Genomic DNA, 26,818 nt, shown 5'->3' with positions numbered 1-26,818 from the left:
AAGGGAAATTTTGTTATAAAAAACTTTCTTTTGTAATTACAAAAAAAAAAAGGATTAGTGGGGCTAAACAAGGCCAAAAGGAAGCCCTGTTTAGCCCCACTAACCCTTTTTTTTTACTTTTGTTAATCGTCGCTATATAGCGACGTTTACCAGTGTCACTATATAGCGACGTTTGCATCGTTGCTATATTGCGACGATTGCCATTGTCGCTATATACCGATGCTTTATAGTGATGGTCCTTTTCCGACGCTTTTAGCGACACTTATAGCGACGTTTGAACCCATGAAAAAAAAATAATAATGTGAAAAGCGTCGGTATTTTTGTCAGAAAATGGCCTATGCCTTGTAGTGTATGCAGTAAGCTCACTAGCACATTTTATGGCAAATCCAAAATAGTATCACTGGAATGCAGCCAAAAGAGTCTTGAGATACATCAAAGGTACAAGACAGTTTGGGATAGAATACAGAGGAAGTCATCCACAGTTGCCTGGATACTGTGACAATGACTATGCCGGAGATCATGAGACCAAGAGATCGACACAGGGATATGCATTTTTCCTTGGTCAAGGCGCTATATCATGGTTGTCAAACAAACAGCCAACTATTTCTTTGTCTTTGACTAAAGCAGAATATAGAGCACTCACTACAGGTGCATGTGAGGCTATATGGCTCAGAAGACTAATGTCAGAAACATATTACTTTGATGAGTCAAAGCCAACAACAATATACTATGATAATCAATCGGCTCAAGCATTGGCCAAGAATCTAGTATATCACTCCAAGACAAAGCACATTGATGTCAGAGAGCACTTCATCAGAGAAAGAGTGTTACTTGGTGGCATCACACTGCACCATTGTGATAGCAAAGAGAATGTTGTAGACATCTTTACCAAACCACTCAGTAAAGAGCTATTCGAGAAACACTGACTAGCTCTTGGTTTGACGCAGAGAACGGACATTTCCATTAAAGGGGTGTGATAGAATGTAATGTTTAGTCCTTCTTCGATTCCCCAGAATCATCATCTTGAGGGAAGGCCTACCTCATGATGTTGATCTTGAGGGAAGGTGTTGAGAGTTCACGCTCAACATCATGTGATCATGTGTGCATAGCACCATCATGTGATCATATATGCATAGCACTAACCTTATAGAGTGCTATAAAGGAAAGGGTTAGATCCCCTAACCCTAACCCTATATGGGTTTGTATATATTCTGTTTTTTCAACTAAATCTAGTGTACAGTTAGTCGTTTGTGGTGTGCTCTCAAGCTATGACCTCTCTCCTCATCTCCACTCTTCTCCTCTCCCCTCTTCATATTTTGTCAAGAGAGGATAAAGGTGTTTGAAGATATGTACTTTCTATGCAACAAATTCATGACATATTAGTAATCTTAAATATTTTATAGTGTTGTCTTGTGATCTTAGCTATGTTTAATCTTTTATAGTTTTAGCACAAAAATCTGACCCCATGGACAAAGCTTTCTACAATATTTGGTAGGAATAGTTTCAATCTTAGAGGTTTTCATGAAACGACATTTTTATCTCTCTCTCTCTCTCTCTCTCTCTCTCTTCCCACCTCTCCCTCTTCTCCCCCCTTCTTCCCCACCCAAAATTCTTTCTACCTCTCTCTTTCCTCCCCCCACCTCTCTCTCTCTCTCTCTCTCTCTCTCTCTCTCTGTGTGTGTGTCTCTCTCTCTCTCTCTCCCTATCCCTATCCCTCCCACAATGGTGTTTAAAAAATCACAAATACTAGATAAGATTTGACCATTGGCCAAATCTTTAAGATGGGAAAGAACTCAAGACATGCTCCATACACATAAGAAATATGTTTGAAGATTTGTATAGTCTATACAAATGACATTCTCTTACAGTCTGTCTAGTATTCTTTGTTATCTTTAATCTTTTATAGCATCTTCATATTTTCTTAGCTATCTTGAGCCGATAGTCAACATTACAAGATTGATACATATCTTTTAACATTTAGAGTGTTCCTGCATAAAGTTCTAGCATAAAAGATTGAATTAATGGCCTAAACTTTCTACAATGTTTGGTATGGAAAATTTCAACATAACAAATATGTTTGAAGATTTGTATAGTCTATGCAAATGACATTCTCTTACAGTCTATCTAGTATTCTTTGTTATCTTTAATCTTTTATAGAATCTTCATATTTTCTTAGCTATCTTGAGCCGATAGTCAACATTACAAGATTGATACATATCTTTTAACATTTAGAGTGTTCCTACATAAAGTTCTAGCATAAAATAAATTGACTTCATGGCCTACACTTTCTACAGTGCTCTCTCTCTCTCTCTCTCTCTCTCTCTCTCTCTCTCTCCCCCACCTCAAATCCAAATTATGTTTAAGAAGAATTATGGTCCTCTATTGATATATTTATTTACACACATCCATACTGAAGATTGTCTACATATGGGTCTGTAATAGATCAAATAGAAGAAGTCCATACACCCTATATATCACCGGTCAAAACTTGACTAGATTGTCTATTCCATTGGATCTCAATAAACTTTTTTGAAAACGATTAATCATGTAGAAAGATGCTTGCATTCACATATTGTCCTCAATCTAGCACTACTAGAAAGTGTCTTGCATTCATAGAATGCTATTGCAAATAAAACAATATTAAAAATAGCATACATGTGCTCACCATTCCTTTCTCAACTACTGGGTGCCAACTTTCTTTTTGTCTTTTGCAAAGACAAATCATATCATCTGCATAGAGGGGTAAGAGTAGGCCAACTGAAAACTTATACTTCAAATCCATCATGTCTTCCATTCCATATTCTAATTGCTCTATGCATAAACTTGGGATCAACCAATGAGGTTCGTGGTTCTCAATGGAGAGAAGCTACATGAGAGTTGACTTTCTTCATAGTCTAGTCTAGGAGCATGCTCTTATTGTCAGCCCGATAGGCTCCATCGCTAAGTTATCAGCATTTGTGTAAGCTTAAAGACCCCATAGGGTTGAATTAGCTAGTGGCTAGTTGCTTTTTATTACTCTTTGATAATATAGTGTCAATTTTTTGTCCTTCATAGCATCAAAATTATCAGGTTTTCAAGTGTTTGATGGTACATTTTATGTGAGATTTTATCAGCTGAGAGATACTCATTGCATGCATCTAATTTTAAATATATGGTATCAGAGCAAGTTGATTGAGGATATGTGAGCTATCAAGAGTTTCCTTGTGAGGTCTTGCAAGATTGTGAGGAATAGTCGAGTGACCAGTAAAAATATCAATAGGGAGATGGGTATTCGGAAGAGCAAGAAAAGGCAATGGCACATGCATATATGAGATTCAACATAAAGAAAGTTTCCCCTTTGCAGCTATCGACATGTCTCTATTTCATGCAAAATGGATTATCGGATATAGCATCTAGAACTAAAAAAGAAATCCAAGAGCAATAGCAACAAAGTTGACAAAATTCTAGCATGGGAGAAGAAAATTGAAAAGGCCATGGGCATGCTAGGGAAAGGAGTTGGTAGAGATTTTCATATTTCTCCCTTGCATATTTGAAAATTTTTAAGGAAATCCAAGAATATTCTATATGGACCTTGTAGTAACACAATACGTATTGAGTTGGCGCCCCAGGTGTGTCCTGAACCCAAGCATCTATAGGCCTCTTTTGCTATTCCCTTTAACAAGCAGCCAACCGCTAGCGGATACCTACCTCTTGCCTGAGGATCTCACCTCTCCTGATACGAGCAACTTAGAGATAAAAGTTGCTAGCATCAGGTGGATGTGACAAAGAGAGCATTTGATAATTAGGTAATTCTTGAATCCCTCTTTAGAACAAAAATAATCTCCCCGTTCCTCTTTTCCTCTAAACCCCTATCCTTTCATATTAGTTTCGCATTCTTCACACTCCAACGTCCATGAGGGAGACAAATTCGGGGACAAATTCTCCACCATGTATTTTATTCTAAAATGTGGAGCATCCTTGTAACTTAGACCCTAGAACCCGTTCTAAATGCTAGAACCTCTTTCTAATACTCCTCCTTCACACTTGTGCCTATGTCTCTTATTGGAATGGGACTAGAAAATGACCAGACCCTATCCTGATGCTTCGCTTATCGACAATTAGCACCTTGCATGCACTAAACGTCGGTGCAGGTCGCTAATCGTCAGTAAGCAAAGCATCAGAATAGGGCCCGTGTGTAGTAGTGTTGGCTACTACGAATTCATAAAATTCATATTTCGTTACTTATAACCATTCAAAATCGGCAGCAATTTTTTCCTACAATGCAGTAGTTTTTTCTTCTTTATGTTCCAGTAATTAGATTTTGAAGACTATCTTAAAACGAATAGACACAAGAGAATATGGCATTACAAAAAAATTTCTTTATATAATCCGAAACACTATAGTACATATTTATTTGTAGCACAACCATAGGCCTCACATATTACCCAAAAAACAAAAGTAAGAAAGCATTCACATCTCAAGCGATGCGTATTCCATATCTATTTTTGGTCACTAAAGAAAGATAGTCTCGGAGCATGACATTATTGCTGCTGGTATCCGAGTCGTCAGCTTCCAAAACTGGCTCCTTACTAGGACAATGCATAACAACTGGCATTGTATCATTTTTAGTAGTCAAAGGGTTCTCCTGGCACAACAAAGCGTCATTAAAAAGAACGTTAATAGGACTGTCAGTTTGGACGGTTGCCAAAGGAGAGTGCAGAGTTTCCAAATCAAGGTATCTGGCAGGAGGAGCATTCAGAACTCCCTTAATATGTTTATCCAACTGGGGCTGCACTGATCAAGACTCACAACAGAAAAAAATTGTAGCAAAATCTGATGCAGTCAAAGCATTGGGATAGATCATAGCCTTCCACAATGAATTCGCTTTGTCTGCCTCCATACCTTTTCCAGCATACGGAATCACCAAGGCAGTAGACGGGTAATAATGTCCCGTTCTCAGCATCTTAAGCAGGCAAGTGCTGAATGTCATCCCCACATGATTTGTTCTCTCATCGGCACCGTACCTTACATACAATTCAATTCCAGCTCTCAAATCATCAGAACTCATGTTTTTTAACACACTTTTGAAGTGTGATTCTCCAAAGTCCTTCATGCAATAGCCTAACATACCACAAAACATGTGCATGCTACGTTGTTTCAGCACACGACACATGATCACAGGTCCTACTGGTTTAGTGACATCCCACCCGATATATTCTATTCACTGACACTATCTTACGAGCATACACATGAACTACCATCTAAAGATGCAAATGTGACAAAGTGCCTCCTCTCTCCACAGTGCAAAAACCCGACATGCATGCCTCTTTCAGAAATGTTTCGATTTTTGGGAGTATAGAAGGAGCAATGTCGCAACCTCCCACACCAACCGTCACACTCAGCTCAAGCACCTTAGGACCAGATGTCTTCTCCTTTAACTTCGGAGCTCTGCCTCTCTTGCGCTTAATCCTACAATAGACATGTAAACTCTCAAATGTTGTGTGCAAAAACTTATCGCAAATACGACCCAAGGGCGAATCTGCTTTACTTACAGAGAGATGTCGTGCCTGCTATCCTTCTGTTGCAAGTAATCTGCAAGATCACCATCTGCTTCATCCCTGTCAATCTCGTAATCTTCTGCTACAACTCGACGCCTGGCCATTGCCTTGCCTCTCATCGTCTAACTCCTAAGACTCCTCTGCATCAACCGGTTTAACGACCATATCGCACTCCTCAGACCCCTCTGCATCGTGGGATGTCGCTGAGATCATACCTATGGAGGTCGATCAAATGATTGACCCCCTTTACTCCATCCCCCTTTTTACCTCACCTAGAAGCCTCGAGAACATGTGGCCAGCTTCTGCCACGCGTCAAAATGCCATGCAGAGGCCTTTTCCCCCCTCGCCCCACACACTCCCACACCGTGCCCCCCAACTAATGCGATTTCTTTATTTGCGTCTCAAAATTTTGAATGAACGTCACATGAAGGCTGGATGCTTGAAGTGACATGAAGAAGATACTTGCCGATTGATGGTTCGGTGAGGAAAGCCATTGTCACAACGACTTCCTCTGATAGATTACCGATGCTGCTGGGGCGTGATCTTCCCGCCCATAAGGTGTCTGGGGCAACTGAGTAGGGCGTGAGGCTCACGTTCCATTAATGCAAGCCAGCAACTGAGTTAGCTGATGCACAGACACACGTATAATGAAGGTTACTATACATTTCTACATATATATATATATCGTAAGAAGGAAGACGCAAGAGATCCAGACTCATTTCCGTTGTGAGCTTGCAACCCTTGCTCATTTCAGTACAATATACCATCCCCAGCTCCATTATTTCCACGCTTTGCAGTCAATATGTTTGAGATCACGTCCTCGCCAACTAGCCCCTACACCCCCTTGGACAGTTTGAACCTCGACTCTGATCCCGGGTCCTCTAATACGACATGCTCCGCAGTCTCTCAGAGCTTCAATGAACACATCCGCCCTTTGCTCGATGATGTTGATCAGCTTCGCAGTTTCGGAATTATGGGCGAGGGCATCAACCTGCCTAGCATTGTCGTGGTCGGCGATCAGTCCAGCGGCAAATCTAGCGTTTTAGAGTCCCTTGCCGGCATTGCCCTTCCCAGAGGTCAAGGCATTGTCACACGAGTGCCCCTAATACTGAGACTCCAAGCATCCAAAGAGCCCACCATTACCGTCCAGTACGAGGGTGTCAAGAAAGAGATCAGCGAGGAGCAAATTGCCTCTGCTATAGAATCTGCAACACAGATTCTCGCTGGCAGTTCCAAAGGCATCACGGACAAACCAATCACTGTGCATGTCAGCAAGCCGAATGTTCCCGACCTCACCATGGTTGATCTCCCGGGTATCACAAGAGTACCCGTTCATGGGCAACCGGATGACATCTACGATCAGGTCTCCCGGATCATTCGCCACTACATCATGCCGGAGGAGAGCATCATCCTCAACGTCCTTTCAGCCGCTGTGGACTTCCCAACCTGCGAATCTATTCGAATGTCTCGTGAGGTAGATAAAAAAGGAAGCAGAACTCTAGCAGTGGTGACGAAGATCGACAAATGCCCAGAAGGGCTGTACAACAAAATCGTGGACAATGCTGTAGATATTGGTCTTGGATAGATCTGTGTCCGCAACAGGACTGATGAAGATGTCTCGATGGAGGATGCCCTGCGGAAAGAACAAGAGCTGTTCCAGACACATCCTGAGCTCATGAAGTTGGATGGATCTGCGCTTGGTGTTTCTAGCCTGGCAGATCGTTTAATGCGTTTGCAAGCAGATAGCATCGTAAATTTGCTTCCAAAAGTCGTTGCGCAGATCGATAAGATGCTAACAAGCAAGCGCAACGAGCTAGAGGCTCTCGGGGAAGGCATCTACAGTGGAGTAGAAGCACACTTGGGGTTTTTCAAGGTTATAACTGGTCTGAGAAAGAGCATGGAACAGATTTTGCTGCAAGGTAGCACGGGTGTGTTTCCTGACATCCCGGACCTGCATTACACTGCCCGTTTGCATACTTTTTCCATGGCATTTTCTGAGCAGCTGAAAAGTGCCACAGGAGGGCTTATGGGGTTCAAGGAATTTATCGAGACGATGAAGCTACTGATAGCTGAATCGCAAGGGGTGAATCTGCCCAATGTAGTGCCACAGGCAGTGATTGACAAACTGTTGCGACATCAGCTGGATATCGTGAGAGGAATGTGTAAGAATTTGGTGACAGAAGCTTTTGAGCTCGCGCAAATGTTATGCTCCAGTGTGATACAGAAGCATGCAGGCCAATACCCTAATTTGCTAATGCTGTACGACGAATCCTGTAGTTTGATTCTAAGAGATTGCAGAGACAAGTGCGTGAAATTTGTTGATCGCTTTCTGCAGCTTCAACGCAGCGTAACGTTCACCTCCAATTCGTTGTACATTACGACCGTGAAGAATCTGAAGGGCAAGATGGATATGTACAAGCAGAGAATAAATAAAAAAATTTGCTATGTAGCTGGGAAGCTGCTGGATCTATCCATGATCCCGAGCGAGGAAGGGGTGTGGGAAGCGATGTGCAATGCGATTGCATACTGGCTGGTAGTAGAGGGGAGGCTAGCAGATGACATTCCGATGGAGGTGAGGTTTGCGTTTAACGATGCGATGTTGGAGGGCATCGAGAGGGAGGTGGCAAGCAAGGTGCTTGGGTGGAGAAACAACAGCATGAGGAGGAGGGCATCGATTGGTGGCAGTGGTGGTAAGTATGCGACCCCAATTCGTGCAACCAGCGGTGGTGGTGGTGATGTAACACCAGCCAGCTGCAAGGTGGTGGACATGGAGGACATTGAGATGGACATGGAGGAAGTCATGGCAGAAGACCCTGTGGTTGCTCAGAAACGTAGTCGTCTCCTACGTAGTGTAGACGTGCTCTCTAAGAGTAGAGCTATTATTTCGCAGCATCTTGGGCGGCACATTGTCATGTGATGGGCTCATGATATCAACCTCATTTCAATCGTCTGCTTAAGGTTTTAGGATAAACCGAAAAGGCAGTGTATGCCAGTATAGTAGAATGCAAGAAAAAGGTAATAGAGCGTGTCGATACATCGCATCCCAAGTGTAGAACTCTCTGAAGAAATCATGTTAGCCTAAGTACTGAAGAGCTTTAGTATCAGCAAAGTAGCGTTTAGCACACTACTGAAACGTAGCCAATAGCTTGGGAGATGTTGAAGAGCCTGAAACGTAGCCAATAGCTTGGGAGATGTTGAAGAGCTTTAGTATCAGCAAAGTAGCGTGTAGCACACTACTCAAACGTAGCCAAGAGCTTGGTAAGATATGTAACAAGCTGTCCATGGTGTTTGCGTTTTGGTATTTTGGCATCTTGAGGCTTCCTGCAACCCTAGTACACTTTTTGTAGGATCAAGGTCTACACATCCATAAATTGCTATTAATATGTTTCCTCCCAGCAGACTTGCGAACATTTTGGATTATTTCCCCGGTGTGATTTGTCTGAACATGAGTACCTATTATCCCTTGCTTCTCTTTTAAGACACTTTTTGTCTTTCCTTTAAAGCTGTTTCCATAAATTACGCTTTCACAACAACACAAAGCAACTATAGATGCACTTGATAGACATGCAAAATAGGGAGCGCGTCTATAGGCGTTGTTTGAATAGAGAAATTACGGGCACATCTAATAGCGCATCTAACAAGTCAATTATTTGTACGTGTATTGACACGTTTTAGCACGTCTATATTGAGAAAATACGGGCTCGTCTAATATCGCGTTTGTCAGAACGTTTATTTGCGCATGTATTAGCGCATCTATTAGCGCATTTACATTGAAAATTAGATGCGTATTTAGATGAATACGGGCTCGTCTAATATTGTGTTTGTTAGAGCGTTTATTTGCGCATGTATTAGCGTATCTATTAGCGTGTTTACATTGAGAATTAGACGCGTATTTAGATGCGTATTTAAACGCAAAATAGAGAATACAGAAAGTGAGATTTTGGTGTACATCATTGCTTTCCAAACATTGCCCATGATTATCAAAGCACATAATTTTAACAAAAACATCAATGCTTTTTTGCAAGCAACATATATAAGAATTAAGTGAGGTGAGGAGAATGAGACAATATGTAAAATAGTTTTGCTAATATCAATGATGGGCATATTTAATCTTAAAACCCTGTGGTGCATCTAAAGGCGCATCTAAAATTGCGTCTATCTGTTCTATGGTGTGCATCTATAGATGCATCTAAAACTATGTTTTCTTTGTGTATTTAGACGTGCAATTACACGCGTATTTAGACGCATATATAGACACGCCATTAGATGCGCTTATAGATGCGGTTTTCAAATCTACTTTAGCACGCTTGCTTTGGTTTTCTTCACATAAGCTTCATGCGGCTTGCTTGCTTTGCTATTAATAGATCCCCAGTCTGACACATATGAGGAAGGCACCCACACTTACTTCTAGACTTACACAATCATCTCCAAGCACACAGGAGAAGAGAGTGAACAAGGAAGAAAAGCAACTTTGAAGAAGGACAAGAAGCTTCCATACCTCTATCCAAGGTAAGTCTCTTTACAGTTGATCTTTAAAAGTTTCTCTCGTTGGATTCGTCCTGTCATATCCAAGAAACGAATGATTTTGGTATCAGTGTTACGCTTTTGTGTTGAGCGCATGTCTTTTTCGACTTTTTAGAATAGTCCATCTGTCGGAGCGCGTCTATGGACGCGTCTCAAAGTGCGTCTAAAATCACGTCTACAAGCACGTCTATAGATGCGTCTACTCTGTTTTCAGTAGTGATATTGGTGAATTATAATCTTCCACCCTCTATGGCTATTAAGAAAGGACATGTTATGCTATTCCTTCTAATTCTAGGGAAACATAAAGTCAAAAATCCTATGTTTATTTGGAGCGTTTGATTGATGAGCTAGAGATACTTTGGAGAGGTGTCGAGGTGCATGATGTGAGCAGGCCTCCCTCGTCACGAGACTTCAACTGCAAAGCGATCTTGATGTGGACAATGTATGACTTCCTAGGCTATGGCGCGTGTTCAGGTAAGCATTGCACTTCTAATTATGAATAGGCAAAGGATGTGGCACCCTAAACCCACCTTCAACTCTTAATTGTGTCTATTCTTCAGGTCTCACTACATCGGGTTACCATGCATGTCTTGTTTGTGGTCCTTCGCTAGTTGCCTCATGGGCAGACGCATTGAATAAGGTCATCTATGAGAATCACCATCGATTTCTCCCACCTGATCATCCTAGATATGTTGTCCCTTGGAATGAAGTCCTCCCACAATCACTCACCGTGGGAGATTGGATGAGAATTCGGGATGGTTCCACGACTCCTCCACCACTTGGCATGAGTCGGTAAGGGTTTGTAACTATTGTGTGCTATATTGGTTGGAAATAAAGATTGCCCGCTAACACCAACTTTTGTTTAGATACTCCATCTTTTATCGTTTACCATATTGGTCCCACCTTAAGATCAATCACCTACTTGATCCCATGCATATCTTCATGAATGTGGCATCTACCATTCGGGAGCATTTGAATGGGACACGAGATTTCACAAGCATAAGGGAGGATCTACGTACCATAGGGAGGATGCATGATGGATGTTATCAAAGCTAGAGATGGCGACAGTGAAGCATGCTATTACTACAATTCATACTCCCACTGGATGCATGAGGTGTTTGAAGGGAGCCTTTACAAAGAGCAAGAAAAGAGGTGTAGAGTAATAATATTGCTTGAAATCTCATGATTGGCACAAGATGCTCCAAGTAAGTATTTTATGTGCATAATATCTTTTTCCTTTTAAATTTGTGAGTGAATAATTATAAGCAACTAATCAACCACCTCCTCGTGGGTTCAGTTCATACTACCTACTAGCATTTCACGTAGTGTATCGAAGGACGTGAAAGATTGTATTTACAAGATGGGCGAGCTTGTGAGGTACTTTACATGATACAAAATATGATGCATATCAATGCTCCATGCAAGTTTGAATGCATATTGCTAATATGCTGTACTTTTTCATTTCTAGGTATGTGAGCTCAAAGGAAATAGATCCCACCATGCTTGAGAATGCTCGAGTTATGTCAGTGGAGGTGGTTTGTTTAGTGGAGGAGACATTTCCATGTTCTATCTCCACAAGCCAACTACATCTTATAGTGCATTTGGTGGATGAGATTGCTATATGCGGTACTATACATGCACGATGGTTGTTCTTCCTCGAGTGCTTCATGAAGACCTTGAAGGGCTTCGTGAGACAAAATGCAAGACCCGAAGGTAGCATGGCCGAGGGTTGGTTGGTACAAGAGTAACTTGTATATATTTTTGAGTTTCTTGTTGATGTGGATAGCTCTCTCCCACGACTATGGAGAGATGATGAAGACCTAAGGATGACTTCTATCGTGCCTCAAGGGAAAGGATGCAACAAAATAATAGACACGGAGTTGCATAATAGTATCAACCTCTATTGTGTGCTTAATAGTGATGTGATGAAAAGATGGGTGACAAGATACGAGGATGCAAAGGCAAGAAGACAAGAAGAAAGGGCCCTCTTTTGTACACACCACGGATCTCATGTGCCATACCCTCAGTATCTAAGAGCACTTCCAAAGGATATTCATGTGGATTGGCTACTTGATGAAATGGAGAAAGTAGAGAAAGACAAGGGGATGCATATCACAATGGAAGAATGGGAGTATGCTAAGGGATGCATGAGCAAGGTCGGTATATAGAATGTTATGCATAAGTTAGGAGCTTTCAATAATTTAGATTGCTTTCTTGGTGTAGTACACTATGTTCAATGCTATATGGTGTGAGGGCAAGCATTTTCAAACACAACGGATTGATGATAAGAGAAACACACAAGATTGTGGCGTCATTGCTAGCTTTGAGGGAGCCAATGGAGCCATGGATGATTATTGTGGCATAATCCAAGATATTATTAAGCTTGACTTTCGACGCTTCTTTGTGTATGTTTTGGGTGTAAAGTGGTTTAAGGACGTGGTGGAAAGAGGCCCTAATGCAACAATCAAACGCCATGCAAGTGGCTTTGTAACTATTGACTCCACAAAGTTTTGGCAAAGTAGGAAGGACACACTAGTACTACCACAATAATGTGAACAGGTACTGTGCACACACATAAAAATACTCGCTTTTAAATATTTGATGCAAGAAAAATAAAATGATTGTATTTGTGTTTGAATTAGATTGTCTATCAACCAATGGTGGATAATAATAGATGGTGGCATGTCATACCTATTATGCCACGTTCCAAAGTGATGTATAGTACATTTACTAATATGGAGCGTATGGAGGATGATCATGGCCATGGACGTGATGATGATCGTGATACGAGAGAGAAGGATGATCATGAGATAGGAGATACAGATATTGAGGCCATTACCCGTGAGGACGAGCCTACCATTAGTGATGCTGATTTCGATCAGCACATATTGAGTAGCACAAGTAGTAGTAGGTTGAGTGTGTTTGTAGATCTAAACACTTGTTTGGATTTTGAAGTAGATAGTTTGGCAAGGGTTGATCTCATTGAGGATGAGATTGAATCATAGCCCATCATTGATATTAGCAAAACTATTTTACATATTGTCTCATTCTCCTCACCTCACTTAATTCTTGTATATGAGGGCTTGCAAAAAAGCATTGATGTTTTTGTTAAAATTATGTGCTTTGGTAATCATGGGCAATGTTTGGAAAGCAATGATGTACACCAAAATCTCACTTTCTGTATTCTCTAGTTTGCATCTAAATACGCGTCTAATTCCCAATGTAAATATGCAAATAAACGCGCTAATACACATGCAAATAGACGCACTGATAAATGCCATGTTAGACAGGTCTGTATTTTCTCAGTTTAGATGCACAAATAGACGTGTTAATACATGTGCAAATAGATGCACTGATAAACGCAATGTTAGACGGGCCTGTATTTTCTGAGTTTAAATGCGCAAATAGACTTGTTAATACACATGCAAATAGATATGTTATTAGACGCGCTATTAGACGTTGCGTCCATAATTCCTCTACTAAAGCAATGCCTATAGACGCGCTCGCTATTTTGCGTGTCTACTAAGCGCGTCTATAGTTGCTTTGTGTTGTGTTATTTTGATAGTTAAGCATTGACATTTACTGTGCATGGGGTACTAATCGTCAGTAAGCAAAATGGGTTTAAAAAAGAGTCGTTATATAGCGACGTTTTATTAATGGAAGATTATACATTCTGAATGCTTCAAATGATTGCAGCAATGCACTCAACTCTACTTTGAACCTCACTCACCTCTACTCTAAGCCTCACTTCCAGGCCTCTAGGCACTTATCAACTTCCAATTCACAAGGAACTTTTGACCAATCTCTATATAGCAAAAGAAAGGATTTGCTAGATTATTTACTAGAAAGAAATACACATATCTAGTAAAGGTCAAGACTAGAGAGTGAGAGTGTCGCTATATAGTTTACCTAAAGAATATTTCACTAGACTAGGAAAAAAATTCTACATAGGGGTTTCTTAAGAGAATGATGTTATATGGAGAAACTATCAATATATGGGGAAAGCAATCACTATATAGAGAGTCCTTATGATAATTTTACTATATAGATACGATTTCACTATATAGAAGCAAAATTTTATGTATGTAAAGAATTGGTCCCCATAGAAATTTACCATATATAAAAAAGTTATCTATATAATGAAACACACTATTACATACAGGCATTATTTGGATAGTTAAGCATCGACATTTACCATGCGTGGGACACTAATTCTCGATAAGCAAAATGGGTTTAAAAAAGTGTCGCTATATAGTGATGTACTATAGAAATTCACCATATATATAAAAATTATCTATATAATGAAACACACTACTACACATGGGTCTTATTTCGATAGTTAAGCATTGACATTTACCGTACATGGGGCACTAAACATTGGTAAGAAAAATGGGTTTCAAAAAGTGTCACTATATAGCAACGTTTTATAAACATTGCTATATAGCGACATTTTCTAGACTTGTGAAAGGTCGTTATATAGTGACTCTGAGACACTTTTAGATAGCGATGTTTAACAAAGTGTTTTTTCCCATACCGACCTTTAAAGATAGTTTTTTCCAATTATAATTTTTTTTTCTCTTCACACATCTTTAATCCTTTTAAAGAATAAAAGTACAAGAGCATGTACATCAAGTTTGAAGCTCATATATTCATGTCCAAGTTTGAGATGAAAAAAATCATTGAAGAGCATTTACAGCAACGGCTTCATCCTGAGCCAAGTCTAGTGCACCAAACAAGTCTATCTCCTACTCTATACCGAGTTGATCTCCTATATCATCATCGTACTTTGGCGTCGTACGTTCACCTAAGACTTGATCATCTTCTTCAATAAATTCGGTTGATTCTTAATGATCTTCATCTTCTTATTCCTCAATATCATGATCTCCATCTTCCTCTCGTATGATGTCATTATGCGCATCTTCTTCTTGGCTCATATTTTGATCTTCATCTTCTTTGCTAGATCCATCTGGATCAATTGGCATCTTCATATCTAGATCTCTATCTTTAAAAATTTGCTTACTTTTTGGTGTAACTTGGATCACGCACCACCATCTTGGATCAGAATGCTCCGAATGAAAAACCACCTATATTGAAGATGGGTGCCAAATGCCATCAGTTATATGAAATTATGCTTAAGTACACGTACCAGTTGATCTTTACAAATGAAAAGCTTCAGTTAATTAAATCATTAGTATGCACCCGCTCACAATGCTCGAGAAGAACAAAAGTATCACTTTCATCGGTCCAAAGTTTGGTGGAGGCTATTGCAAAGAAACCACTACCGTCTTTCCTCACTCTTGCATGGGGACCATTGTAAATAGTTCCAAACCATTTTACATCAAGAATGAAAATACTAAATCGTTTGAAATCAATTTCATAGATTTCACGTATGGTCCCACAATAATCCAACTGCGAGAAGAGAAGATTGGTATCTAAAGCACTTGCTCGGTTATCTTGTGTGAAGTTAGCCATGACTCCACAATCATACATGACTCTCTTGGAATCGATGTGCTCCATACGAAAATATTATCCATTTGACCATAATGCACTGTACTTTTTGTACTGCAAAAGAGCATCATTAAAACAATGAGGATGCATCTATTTTATAGGATATATTGCCACAAATAATTAGAACAGCAATGGATGTATGCAATTGTGCATAATCCTTTCCTAGAACCATTCAAGGTCACAGAAACTAAATCATCATCTTCCACTAGCAACCCAATAGAAGCAAGTGCATCTGCAATCTTCTTCACCTTCATGTGGTAGTCATTGATGCTCATATTTTCTCTTTGCACATTATGCAACTCCTGCTTGAGCTGCATTTTCCTGGCTTACATATTTGTGCTATACATTTTTGTCAAATTAAAGTATCCCACGCCTCCTTTGGCGTGCTTGCATCGTGAATATGCACAATCATAGAATCTAAAATATTGATAGACAGCCAGTACATAACTTTTTTGGCTCTCTCATGCCAGCCTTTAAATGCCTACAACTCTTGTTGATTGGGAACATTAGGAATAACTGGTTCTTGTTCAGCTCTAGTAATGAACTCCGAATAGCCTTTTCCCTTAAGGAAATTAGTCATTCTAAACTTACCTCCTAATTATGTTCTTGTCAAGCTTTTCAGTGACTATGTGTGAAAGAGCATGTTCACCCAACTTGACAACCCTTTCCTACATGATATGTGCATCAAGGGTCTTTGTGATTTTTTGCAAGCTGCCTTTGACACTTTTGACATGTAGTATGCGCAGGGTGGCAAAAGACCACCGACTTCCTGGCCCATGATGCTATTTACACCTGCACATGTATGGTTGTGTTCATTGCTTTCAAACCCAACAGTCTCCATCTTGAATCTTGTTGCCGTAAGAGAGTTAATCTCTTATTGTGTAAGAGAGGTCCCTTCTTGCACAAGCCACACATTTGGGAGGGTATCTAGTATTGGACAGATGTTGGAGTCAACATTTCAAGCATATGTGCATGTGATATTGTAGAACCACACCATTTGAGTTATTGGGTGACCATATGGATGTTTCCTTGTAGAAAATAAACATGGTGCTAGTACTACAAGTCCATTTTTTGAGATCATTGCATTGCACTTTTTTTCGTAATTATCAACCCGACTCCCTTGAAGGGTTCATTGAGTTGCTCAAAACGTGTCTACCACCTTTGACTCGACCAACCTTTTCGCATCTTGGTAAGGCAAAAATGCTTGCTAGCCTTGTAAGTTAGTGTTTATTATAGTCTATTCATCACCTTTCAATATCCTTCGAGGATGTCCACTGACAAAACATGCATACCTCAGGATCTATGGAGTGCTCTAAGGTGGATGAAACTTGTGTGGAAACATGATAAAGAGAATGTTCATGACATGTACCTCAAGTCAATTAGGCTCCAAGATATATTAGCTTGGACTCATGAACAGAATCTTGAGTGAATGTGCATTTCTTCTATTGCAATGTGTGTTCTCAACAATACATGATAGGCCTTGTATATAGAGAGTTCCCTTTGAATAGTCAACACTTGTGGGATCCTCTGATCCACATCTCTCCTTGTGGATATCCTCAATCCACATCTCCACATCTTGTAGTCCACATCTTAGGGTGGCTACTTTAATACATTCCTTATCACATACCTTTGCCTCTAATTCATGTGCTCATGGCACCATATCTGAACACCTCCCCTTGGTGCCATGATCCTTTGGCTACTACAACGTGTTCAGAAAGGACGTTGCTTTTGGATGCTTCATGTTAATGGCATTCACTTCTTTGCTTAAAGTAGCTTGATGCATGATGCTTTGTTCTTCCATGTGCCTTAATGCTTTATGTGTGGATGCCATGTTTTGTGCTATGGTCATTTCATGCACTTGTGCTTTTGGCATGCGTTTTGCACATGCGTCGCTTTTTCATTTGTTGCAAAGGTCTTACCAATTGATTTCTTTCAATATTGGTAGTGTCTACTTGCTAACAATAATAATGAACAGGACTCCCACTGTAGCAATACATGGCATTACACCAGAGAAGAGGTATACTGGTAGGAAACTAGATATTTCTCATTTGAAAGTTTTTGGTTGCATTGCCTATGTTCATGTGCCAGATGAGTTGAGATCCAAGTGATCCAGAGCTAAGAAATGCATCTTTATTAGTTATTCTCTGTAGCAAGAAGGGTATAGATGCTATAACCCTTCTACTCATAAGTTTACAATAAGCAAAGATGTTTTTGATGAGATGAGCAGCTGGTATAAACCAATAAATGTGATTGATGATGTAGATGCAAAAAATGGTAATGCTACACAGAATTCATAGTAGCAATCACAAAATATTAGTGGACCTGTAGTGTCCTCTAGTAGTGGTTCACATACTTTGCCATGGATAGGCAGATTGAGATAAAGAGGATGTCCTCAAAGCAATGCAGATAGTGGTATGCAAGTATCACAAAAAGGAAAAGAGAAAGTAGATCAGCCCATGTTTGATGTGAATGCAGGTCACTCTTATGTGGATGGTGAATCCAGTGGCTCAGAACAGAGCCTTGATGATGAGTTGGGTATTCCTTTTATTGTTACACCTAGAGTAAGGAAGACAAGGGATGTTTTGAGAGCACCTAGTAGTGAGCCTATTTTACACAAGTCTACCAAAGCTAGGTATCCTGTGGATAGGCTGAAATATGATGGATTTATAGCCATTCACTATGCCTATATGGTCAAAGTGATACATGAACCAGAACCCAATTCTTTTGAGTAAGCCATGGGAAAAGAAAAATGGGAGAAAGCCATGGATGAAGAAATGGATGCCTTGGAAGCAAATGCTACATGGGAATTGGTGCCTTTGCCTAAAGGCAAGAATGCAATTGGCTGCAAGTGGGTTTATAAGGTGAAGCACAATGCAGATGGTTCTGTGAACAGATACAAGGCAAGATTAGTTGTCAAGGGGTATGCACAGACATATGGCATTGATTATGAAGAAACATTCAAACCGGTTGCAAGGATGGCAACCATAAGAGCAGTAATTGCTATGGCTACATCAAAGGGATAGTCTTTACATCAGATGGATGTAAAGAATGCTTTCTTGCATGGTCATTTGCAAGAAGAGGTCTATATGGAGAAGCCACCAGGTTATGTTCATGCTGTTCATCTTGAGTTTGTTTGCAGGTTGAAGAAAGCCTTGTATGGCTTGAAGCAAGCACCCAGAGCATGGTCTGACAAGATAGGACAGTATCTTGTCACTATTGGCTTTCAGATTTCCAAGGCAGATTTCTCACTTTATGTGAGAAAAATAGGGAAAGGCATTATGCTGCTTGTCATTTATGTTGATGATTTGATCATCACAGGTGATAGTGATGAAGATATCGTTCATGTAAAAATGCTATTGAAGCAGAAGTTTGAGATGAAGGATTTGGGAGAGCTGCGTTACTTCTTGGGCATTGAGGTGATGTGATCCACAAGTGGGATATGGCTCTTGCAGAGGCAGTATGGATTGGACATGCTATCCAAATATGGGATGATAGGCTATAAGCCTATTTTAGTTCCTTTGGAGCAGAATGTGAAGTTGAGCGCAGATGTAGGTGAGCTTCTAGAAGACCCTACTATGTACAGATGCATAGTAGGAAGTTTGATTTATATGACTTTTACCAGGCAAAATTTGAGCTATGCTATTGGGTTGGTAAGTCATTTTATGTAGGCTCCAAGGAGACCACATTTGGATGCGGCTAGACACATACTGAGGTATGTGAAGTCCACATTGCAGTATGGACTATTTTATGAGACTGGGGTTTAGATATAGTTGCATGGATACACTTGGGCTGGTAGTATTTCTGATAGACGATCTACCAGTGGATATGTGTTCTCTTTTGGGAGTGTTACAATCACTTGGAGCAGCAAGAAATAGCCTACAGTTGCCTTGTCAAGCACAGAGGCAGAGTACAGGGGTGCGGCAATGGCTGCATGTGAGGTAGCTTGGTTGCCTAAGCTACTTTATGATATGCATCAATCTACAAATGGGCCAGTTGTCATTTATTGTGATAACATGAGCAATATACACTTGGCAAATAACCCAGTCTATCATGCTAGAACAAAGCACATTGAGGTGAATTATCACTATGTGCGGGAGAAGGTTCTAGTAAGTTTTATTGATCTAGTTTATGTCAGCACAGAGGATCAGGTAGCTAACATATTCACAAAGGCATTGGGTGCAAAGAAGTTGCGCAAGTTCAGAGACACCTGCTTGGTGTGCAGGAATTGGGATTGAGCTCGAGGGGGAGTGTTGAGATAGCGAGCTCCACTCGTGATATGCCAGGGTGACCATTGTGCATTTATGTCACCGACTTGTTAGCTACAAATGCATTTGGTACACCGCCCATGAATAATAGCTAGATGATAGCTATCTTTATGTACTCTAGTTAGTGACTCAATTAGTATGCCAAATAGGTTAGCTAAGTTTGGTTTGAGACCCACATATAGGGTTCACCTATTCCTTTTGTACTTCGAGAGTTCTTTTGGCTTTCACAACTAAGAAAAGTAAAACTGTTTTCAGCCTCCACCTTTGTGTGTGTTCCCCCATTGTGTATGTGAGAAAGCTGCAAGTGAGACTCCTTACTTCTCTCCTGGGCACTCTCTTCACACTGAGGTGGCAACTGCGTTCACATGAAGTGCCTGTGAAGAGGTAACAATGTCTGTAGGAGTCAGTGCTAATCAAACAGCTGAGGTGGCACAGTTGAGGTGGCATAGATGGTGTGGTTGTGCTAATGTGGCAATTGAGCTGGCAATGATGATGTGGTAGAGTGTTGACATGGCAGTCAGTGATGACATGGTAGGATGACATGGTAATGATGTTGTGGCATGTGCCATATGGATGCTGATTTGGCAGATCAGATAAGGGTTTCCATGTGGCAAAAACTTGACCATTGGCTAAACTGTGTCTAACCTAACCAACCCACTTAACTGGGGTCCAAAGTTATCTAGCCACAATTAGGGGACCAGGGTTGAATTGACTAGGGTTAGGTTGACCAACCCTATCAAGATAAGTGGACACATGTCAGTCTCCTAAGGTAAGTGAACCTTGGAGATTTCTATGAGACTTTGTGTAAGGAGGTGACAGACGTGAAGGAGATGGCATGGACAACTCATTGAAGATGCAGAAGCACGTCATTTGAAGCTTGGAGAACATTGGCAGCTCGTTGCTTAGAACACCTATTTCATTAATTTTGGACTTTTTCTGTTGTTTTTGGACGAAGCCCAAAAATCCTTCCCAAATGAAAAGTTTACTTTGTGAAAATATCCTTCCCAAATCAAAATTTTACTTTCTGAAAATATTCTTCCCAAATCAAAAGTTCACTTTGTGGCACTATCATATTCACATAAAAATCTAGTTTTTTCAATCTATACTTTTGCACCAACATGCAAGAATTTGAAATAATCCTATTTTAGAAATTCTAGCTATACCTAAGTTATTTGTTAATTTAATTATTTTCAATATTTTTCCTTGACGTGATAAATTTATAAATCCATGAAAGGAGACCTAAATATTTCATGTAAATAACATTGTCACTCGCAATATATACAAAATTTTTAAAACTTTTAATAAATAGAAAAAAGACATGATGCCATAAGACCCAAGTTTTGTATTGAACCAAAGAATTATAATAGCAATTATAGCTATCATTATATGTTTACATTGAGAGACGTTGTTCTCAGCTGGAGTCCTTGTATAAAATGATATAGATTGAACATATGTTTACAATTTAAATAATTGTTGCTCTTAAAGAGCCTCAATTCGTGCCATCTGCATAATTTGACTCCCCATTGTCTTATTGCTCAATGTCACGACAGTCCCTTGCCAGGTGCCATCTGCATTAACTCCCACTTATCTTGCCAAGCCTTGTCGCTTGGGTGCATTGACTCCCCATTGTCTTATTACTCAATGTGATAGTTCCTTGCCAGGTGCCATCTGCATTAACTCCCTATTGTCTTGCCAAGCGTTGACCCTTGGGTGACATCCAGTGCATATTTTGACTCTCATTTCACATAGGAGGTGATGACTCTGATTATAATTGTCAATTGGCTTCTTGCCTAGTACCCAAATAAAATCCTTCAATGGACTTAAATACAAAGCTTTAATCATGGACATTCTTCATTTGCGCTGCCTCCTTCTATTTCCTCCATGGTGAGCATCCTTAAAAATTCGTGTATATGCAAAATACTTTGCTGTGGTATTTTTATATTTCCTTCTACCTCATATCCCATGCGCTTCTTTGATTTCTTTGCCCTTGAATGCCAAGACACTATGATTGTCTCTGTCAAAACTTGTGAGACCGCTTCATCATTTGGGACCCACTCCTTCATTATACAATTAGTATACAATGTGTTGTTATCCATATTATCCTTCCTGCCCTTTGGCTCATACCATACCGCTGTAAATGTTGTAGCTCTACCTTGGTCATCTCTTTGCACATTAACTACTTTTGCAACCCAAAACTTCACATTCTCATATTCATCATCTGATGGCCAAACCACAACAAAACAATCGACCTCTATATCTACTTGTGGCATAAACTCTCTCTTCTTCGGTCCACAATATGGATGTGGGAGTAATGATACAAATTCATTTTCAAAGACTGGAGTTGGTTGCAAATCCTTATGAACATTTGGCCAAAACATATTGCATTCTTCCTTGACATCCTTTGAGCCTCGCATTCTCTCAAGGTCCTTCATTGAATTTCATGTCTTGTAAATTACAGTGGTAGTGTGTTCTCTCCAAGTAGGCTTCGAATCAGGATATCTCCAAAGCATTTCCTCTTTGTATGTAATAAATGCTTTTAGTCCTTCTATTTCACAGTTAGACCTCTCATTGAATTCTTGTATAGGAGCCATGTTGGATACCTTTCCTTGCTAGGAATTAAAGTTAAGAGACTGTAAGGTTCTTCAGGTTCCCATTTTGTATCATGAGAATATCGTTGCCATTGCATTATGGGTTTTTCATCTCTTAAGAAAAAACGAAAGTAGTGTTGATTGGTATGACCTATCAATGCATCACCACCCATTTGTATGAAAGGTAGAATCAAGCTCTTCCAGTCATACATTCTTTTGAGCCTCTCACATACTGTACTTTCCTTACGACCACCAACTTGCCTGCCACATCTTCTTACCAAGTCATCTATTGTCTCCACATCCTTGCATTTAAGCTCTCTTGAGGCTGTGCTAAAAACCTGATCGATATCCTCATGTGTATGCCCAACATACAAAAATCCACATTCGACCTCATTGAAGATTCGTTGAGCAACTAGCATGGAGCAGAATGCATTTATGAGTACATTATTATTTTCTCGCCAACAATTATTAGCTTGTATTCTCAAAGTCAGTGGTAGGTGACCTTTTTCAGCTTGTACATTGCAAATTGCCTTCATAATAGATGTTACAACTTGATTGCTATCATGTAGATGCAAGGAATCAATCCATATATCTGCAAATAACTTAATTCCATGCACTAACACTCCACATAGATGTGTCTTTACAAAGTGCTTTCCTTGTAATTTAGGTGGAGTGGCAACAAAACGAGCCAATGTTGTTGTATTCTGATCCATGCCGTCTACAATAAGGCACATGTAGTCATCAGGATGCGAAATAGCTTGCTCCTTCCAAAATGCATATTTTTGTCTGAAATATCGAATAAGGTCATGATGAGATTTTCGATTTTTTTTGTATGATTCCCTTTGATTTGGACATGTTGCACTCTCAATCGCTCGCTTTAAATCATCACAGACATTGCACTTTGACATTTCTTGCCTCCTTGGGACTTTAACATATCCAAAGTTCTTCTTCCAAAGAGTATACAAAGTATGAGAAGAAGCTATGGCATCCCCTCATTGCCTTTTCTTTTCTGCAATAGAGTCAAATACGTCGAGCTTTGTTAAGCCCATTGGAAGGTGCATTTCAGTGATCGCGTCACCGTTAGGGAGTTTGGTAGATATATGGGGTTGAGGTAAAGCATTTTAATGTATGAAGTCTTGCAAAATTGCTGCTGCCTTGACAATTGAGATTCTTGATCTGGACCTTCCTCTATTACCATGAATGCTAAATTTGTTTCCACCCTTTGCCTTGGTGACTAAATCCCAATATGTACCATGGGATAATCTAGTAATATTGCGATATGCCTTATTGCAAATCTTTTTTCCATTTACGAGAGGTTTTACCTTTTGTCTTGAACTTAGCCTTTTATTGCCATTCTGAAGAAAGCAAGAGATACTTGTGAGAAGGTATTCATTTCTTTCGCTTCCTCTTCTTTGCCACACATGTCCTCTACATTCCCTAATGTCTGCAAGATCAATGAAGCACATACATCTTCTCTTGCAATATAGATATCCCAATGCATTTAACATGTTCTCCTCCTTCATTACTCTCTTCCTCTTTGGTTGCTTTTGTGGATCTGCCTGGATTCACTTTCTCTTCATGCATATGTATGACAATTTTTGTTCCTTGTGCATGTTGTTATCTGTATTTATGCACTTCTTCTCCTCACATTTTTTTGTAACCAAGCATCCATGATTGGTCGTTGCATCCTTGGCCATATCACAATCAAAGTTAAATATTGAATAATCCTCTGTTGATCTCATCCTCATTTTTAACATACTCTTAGGACCATTCAATGAATTCAATATTCTACGAGAGTATTGAGATCAACCTTGAAACTCTTCCACTCCTGAGAGAACATCGCTCATTGGGACATCTTGCATGGCTTTCACAAATCCACAAACTTGATTGACAATCGGTTTGTTAATATGCATGAACTCATCCACACTTGACAAGACATCGCTATTGAAACCTTTGCCCTTCTCACTGTGCAAGAATTCATCCACCCCAGATAAGGCTTCGCTTCTAAAATCATTTTGTTTCTCAGAACCAATGAAGTCATCCACTCCAGATAAGATGTCACTTCTATAATTGAGTACATTGAAATCATCCACATTTGAAGTGATAGAGCCTGGCACATGGGCACGCTTTTTAGGTCCTTTGATATTGTAGTATACATTGTCTTTATCATTGAAAACCACGTGCCTCTTTCTCATGTTTAAAAATTGCATGCTCCATCTCATATTCTTGCCTAGCTCATAGTAGGGATCACATAAGGATGTTATGTTATCAACCATACCATCATCAATGACTTTTAGAATCCTCATCTGTGCAAATGAGCATTGCTCCACTTGTTCAAATCTCAATACTTCACCTTATGCTATAGTCTTATTTCCAAAGGATCTCATTTGTAAAATGTCCCCTATAGTAAAATCCAAGGTGGTGCACTTTGTATTCTTGATAATGTCTGTTGCATAAGTCTCATCTTTGTCCCATGATATAAATGATTTGTTGGATGTATTGTAGGGCATAACATCTCCAAGTGTTTCCATATCTCCACATTTATACTTTAGCTCAACATGTGTGCTAAGAATCTTTGATACAGTAATGGCCACCTTCTCTTCGCTAAGTCTTCGAAAGTGGCAAACTGAATTGGGATCACTATCATGGATTGTAGCAAATTGAACTACTTCTCTATTGCTACATAAAATCACATCCATCCTTCGAACAAAATCTATAGCCATCTCCTTTGTTATAGTCCTTTGCAAGCAAGATGCAGTAGCAACAATTACATAAATATTAGTGTCTTTTTAATAATCTACTCATTTATTATAATTTTTAATTAGTACTTAATTTATTGGTGGGAGAAGTTATCCGATCAAGTACTCATCAGATGAATACGCCACTTTGCATGTAACTCAATAACACCTACGTTGAGGTGCGTGCAAAGTATTGTGCCCATTGTCTATGCTTTGCATGGTATATCACGCATTAAACACCATTTGTGCCTCAGTGTCATACACAACCATAAAAAACACGGTCCTAGGTGTGTTATTCAAAGAAGTACTTATCGGATGGGGGCTCCACTTTGAATGCAAGTTAGATATGCTTTGCATGGTTGATCACGCATTATACACCGTTTTTCCCCTAATGATATGCACATCCGTAAAAAAACATGCCCTTAGGTATGTTATCTGACCAAGTACTTATCGGATGGGTGTGCCTCTTTGAAAACAAGTCAATACCACGAGGTTGAGGTGTAGGAAAAGTATTGTTCCCATCGGATATGCTTTGCATGGTCGATCGAGCATTAAATACCATTTTTGCCTTAGTGTCATGCACATCCGAAAAAAAACACGCTGCTAGTTATGTTATCCGATCAAGTACTTATGGGGTGGGCATGCCACTTTGCATGTAAGTCAATTCCACCTAGTTTAAGTTTTTTGCACAGCATTGTAACCATCGGATAGGCTTTGCATTGTCGATCAAGCATAAAACACCGTTTTTGCCTTCGTGTCATGCACAACCATAAAAAAACACGGTCCTAGGTGTGTTATTCAAACAAGTACTTCTCAGATGGGGGCTCCACTTTGCATGCACGTCCATTTCAACTAGGCTGAGGTGCATGCAAAGTATTGTGACCATCAGATATGCTTTGCATGGTCGATCACGCATTATACACCATTTTTCCCTAGTGATATGCACATCCGTAAAAAAACACGCCCTTAGGTGTGTCATCCAACCAAGTACTTATCTGATGGGTGTGCCTCTTTGAGAACATGTCAATACCACCTAGGTTGAGGCATAGGAAAAGTATTGTGCCCATCGGATATCCTTTGCATTGTCGATCGAGCATTAAATACCATTTTTGCTCGTGTCATGCACATCCGTAAAAAACACGCTGCTAGGTATGTTATCTGATCAAGTACTTATGGGATGGGCATGCCCCTTTGCATGTAAGTCAATTCCACCTAGTTTAAGTTGTTTGCAAAGCATTGTAACCATCGGATATGCTTTGCATTGTCGATCAAGCATAAACCACCATTTTTGCCTTAGTGTCGTGCACAACCATAAAAAAACACGGTCCTAGGTTGTTATTCAAACAAGTACTTCTCAGATGGGGGCTTCACTTTGCATGCAAGTCCGTTTCAACTAGGTTGAGGTGCGTGCAAAGTATTGTGACCATCATATATGCTTTGCATGGTCGATCACGCATTATCCACCGTTTTTCCCGTAGTGATATGCACATCTGCAAAAAGACATGCCCTTAGGTATGTTATCTGACCAAGTACTTATCAGATGGGTGTGCCTCTTTGATAACATTTCAATACCACCTAGGTTGAGGTGTAGGAAAATTATTGTGCCCATCGGATATCCTTTGGATGGTCGATTGAGCATTAAATACTATTTTTGCTCT

The 26,818-nt window shown here is 40.0% G+C and overlaps 1 pseudogene; it reads left to right on the top strand.

Moving 5' to 3' along the window:
* Window positions 1–6,339: 6,339 nt before the first annotated feature.
* Window positions 6,340–8,454, top strand: LOC147883355 (dynamin-related protein 4C pseudogene; annotated as a pseudogene).
* Window positions 8,455–26,818: the final 18,364 nt, after the last annotated feature.

The sequence above is a fragment of the Dipteris shenzhenensis genome, chromosome 28, assembly GCF_047967505.1.
Source record: "Dipteris shenzhenensis isolate YYH24624 ecotype China chromosome 28, Dip_SZ_1.0, whole genome shotgun sequence".
In the NCBI taxonomy this organism is placed as follows: Eukaryota; Viridiplantae; Streptophyta; class Polypodiopsida; order Gleicheniales; family Dipteridaceae; genus Dipteris; species Dipteris shenzhenensis.
This window is presented reverse-complemented; position numbering and strand designations above follow the sequence as displayed.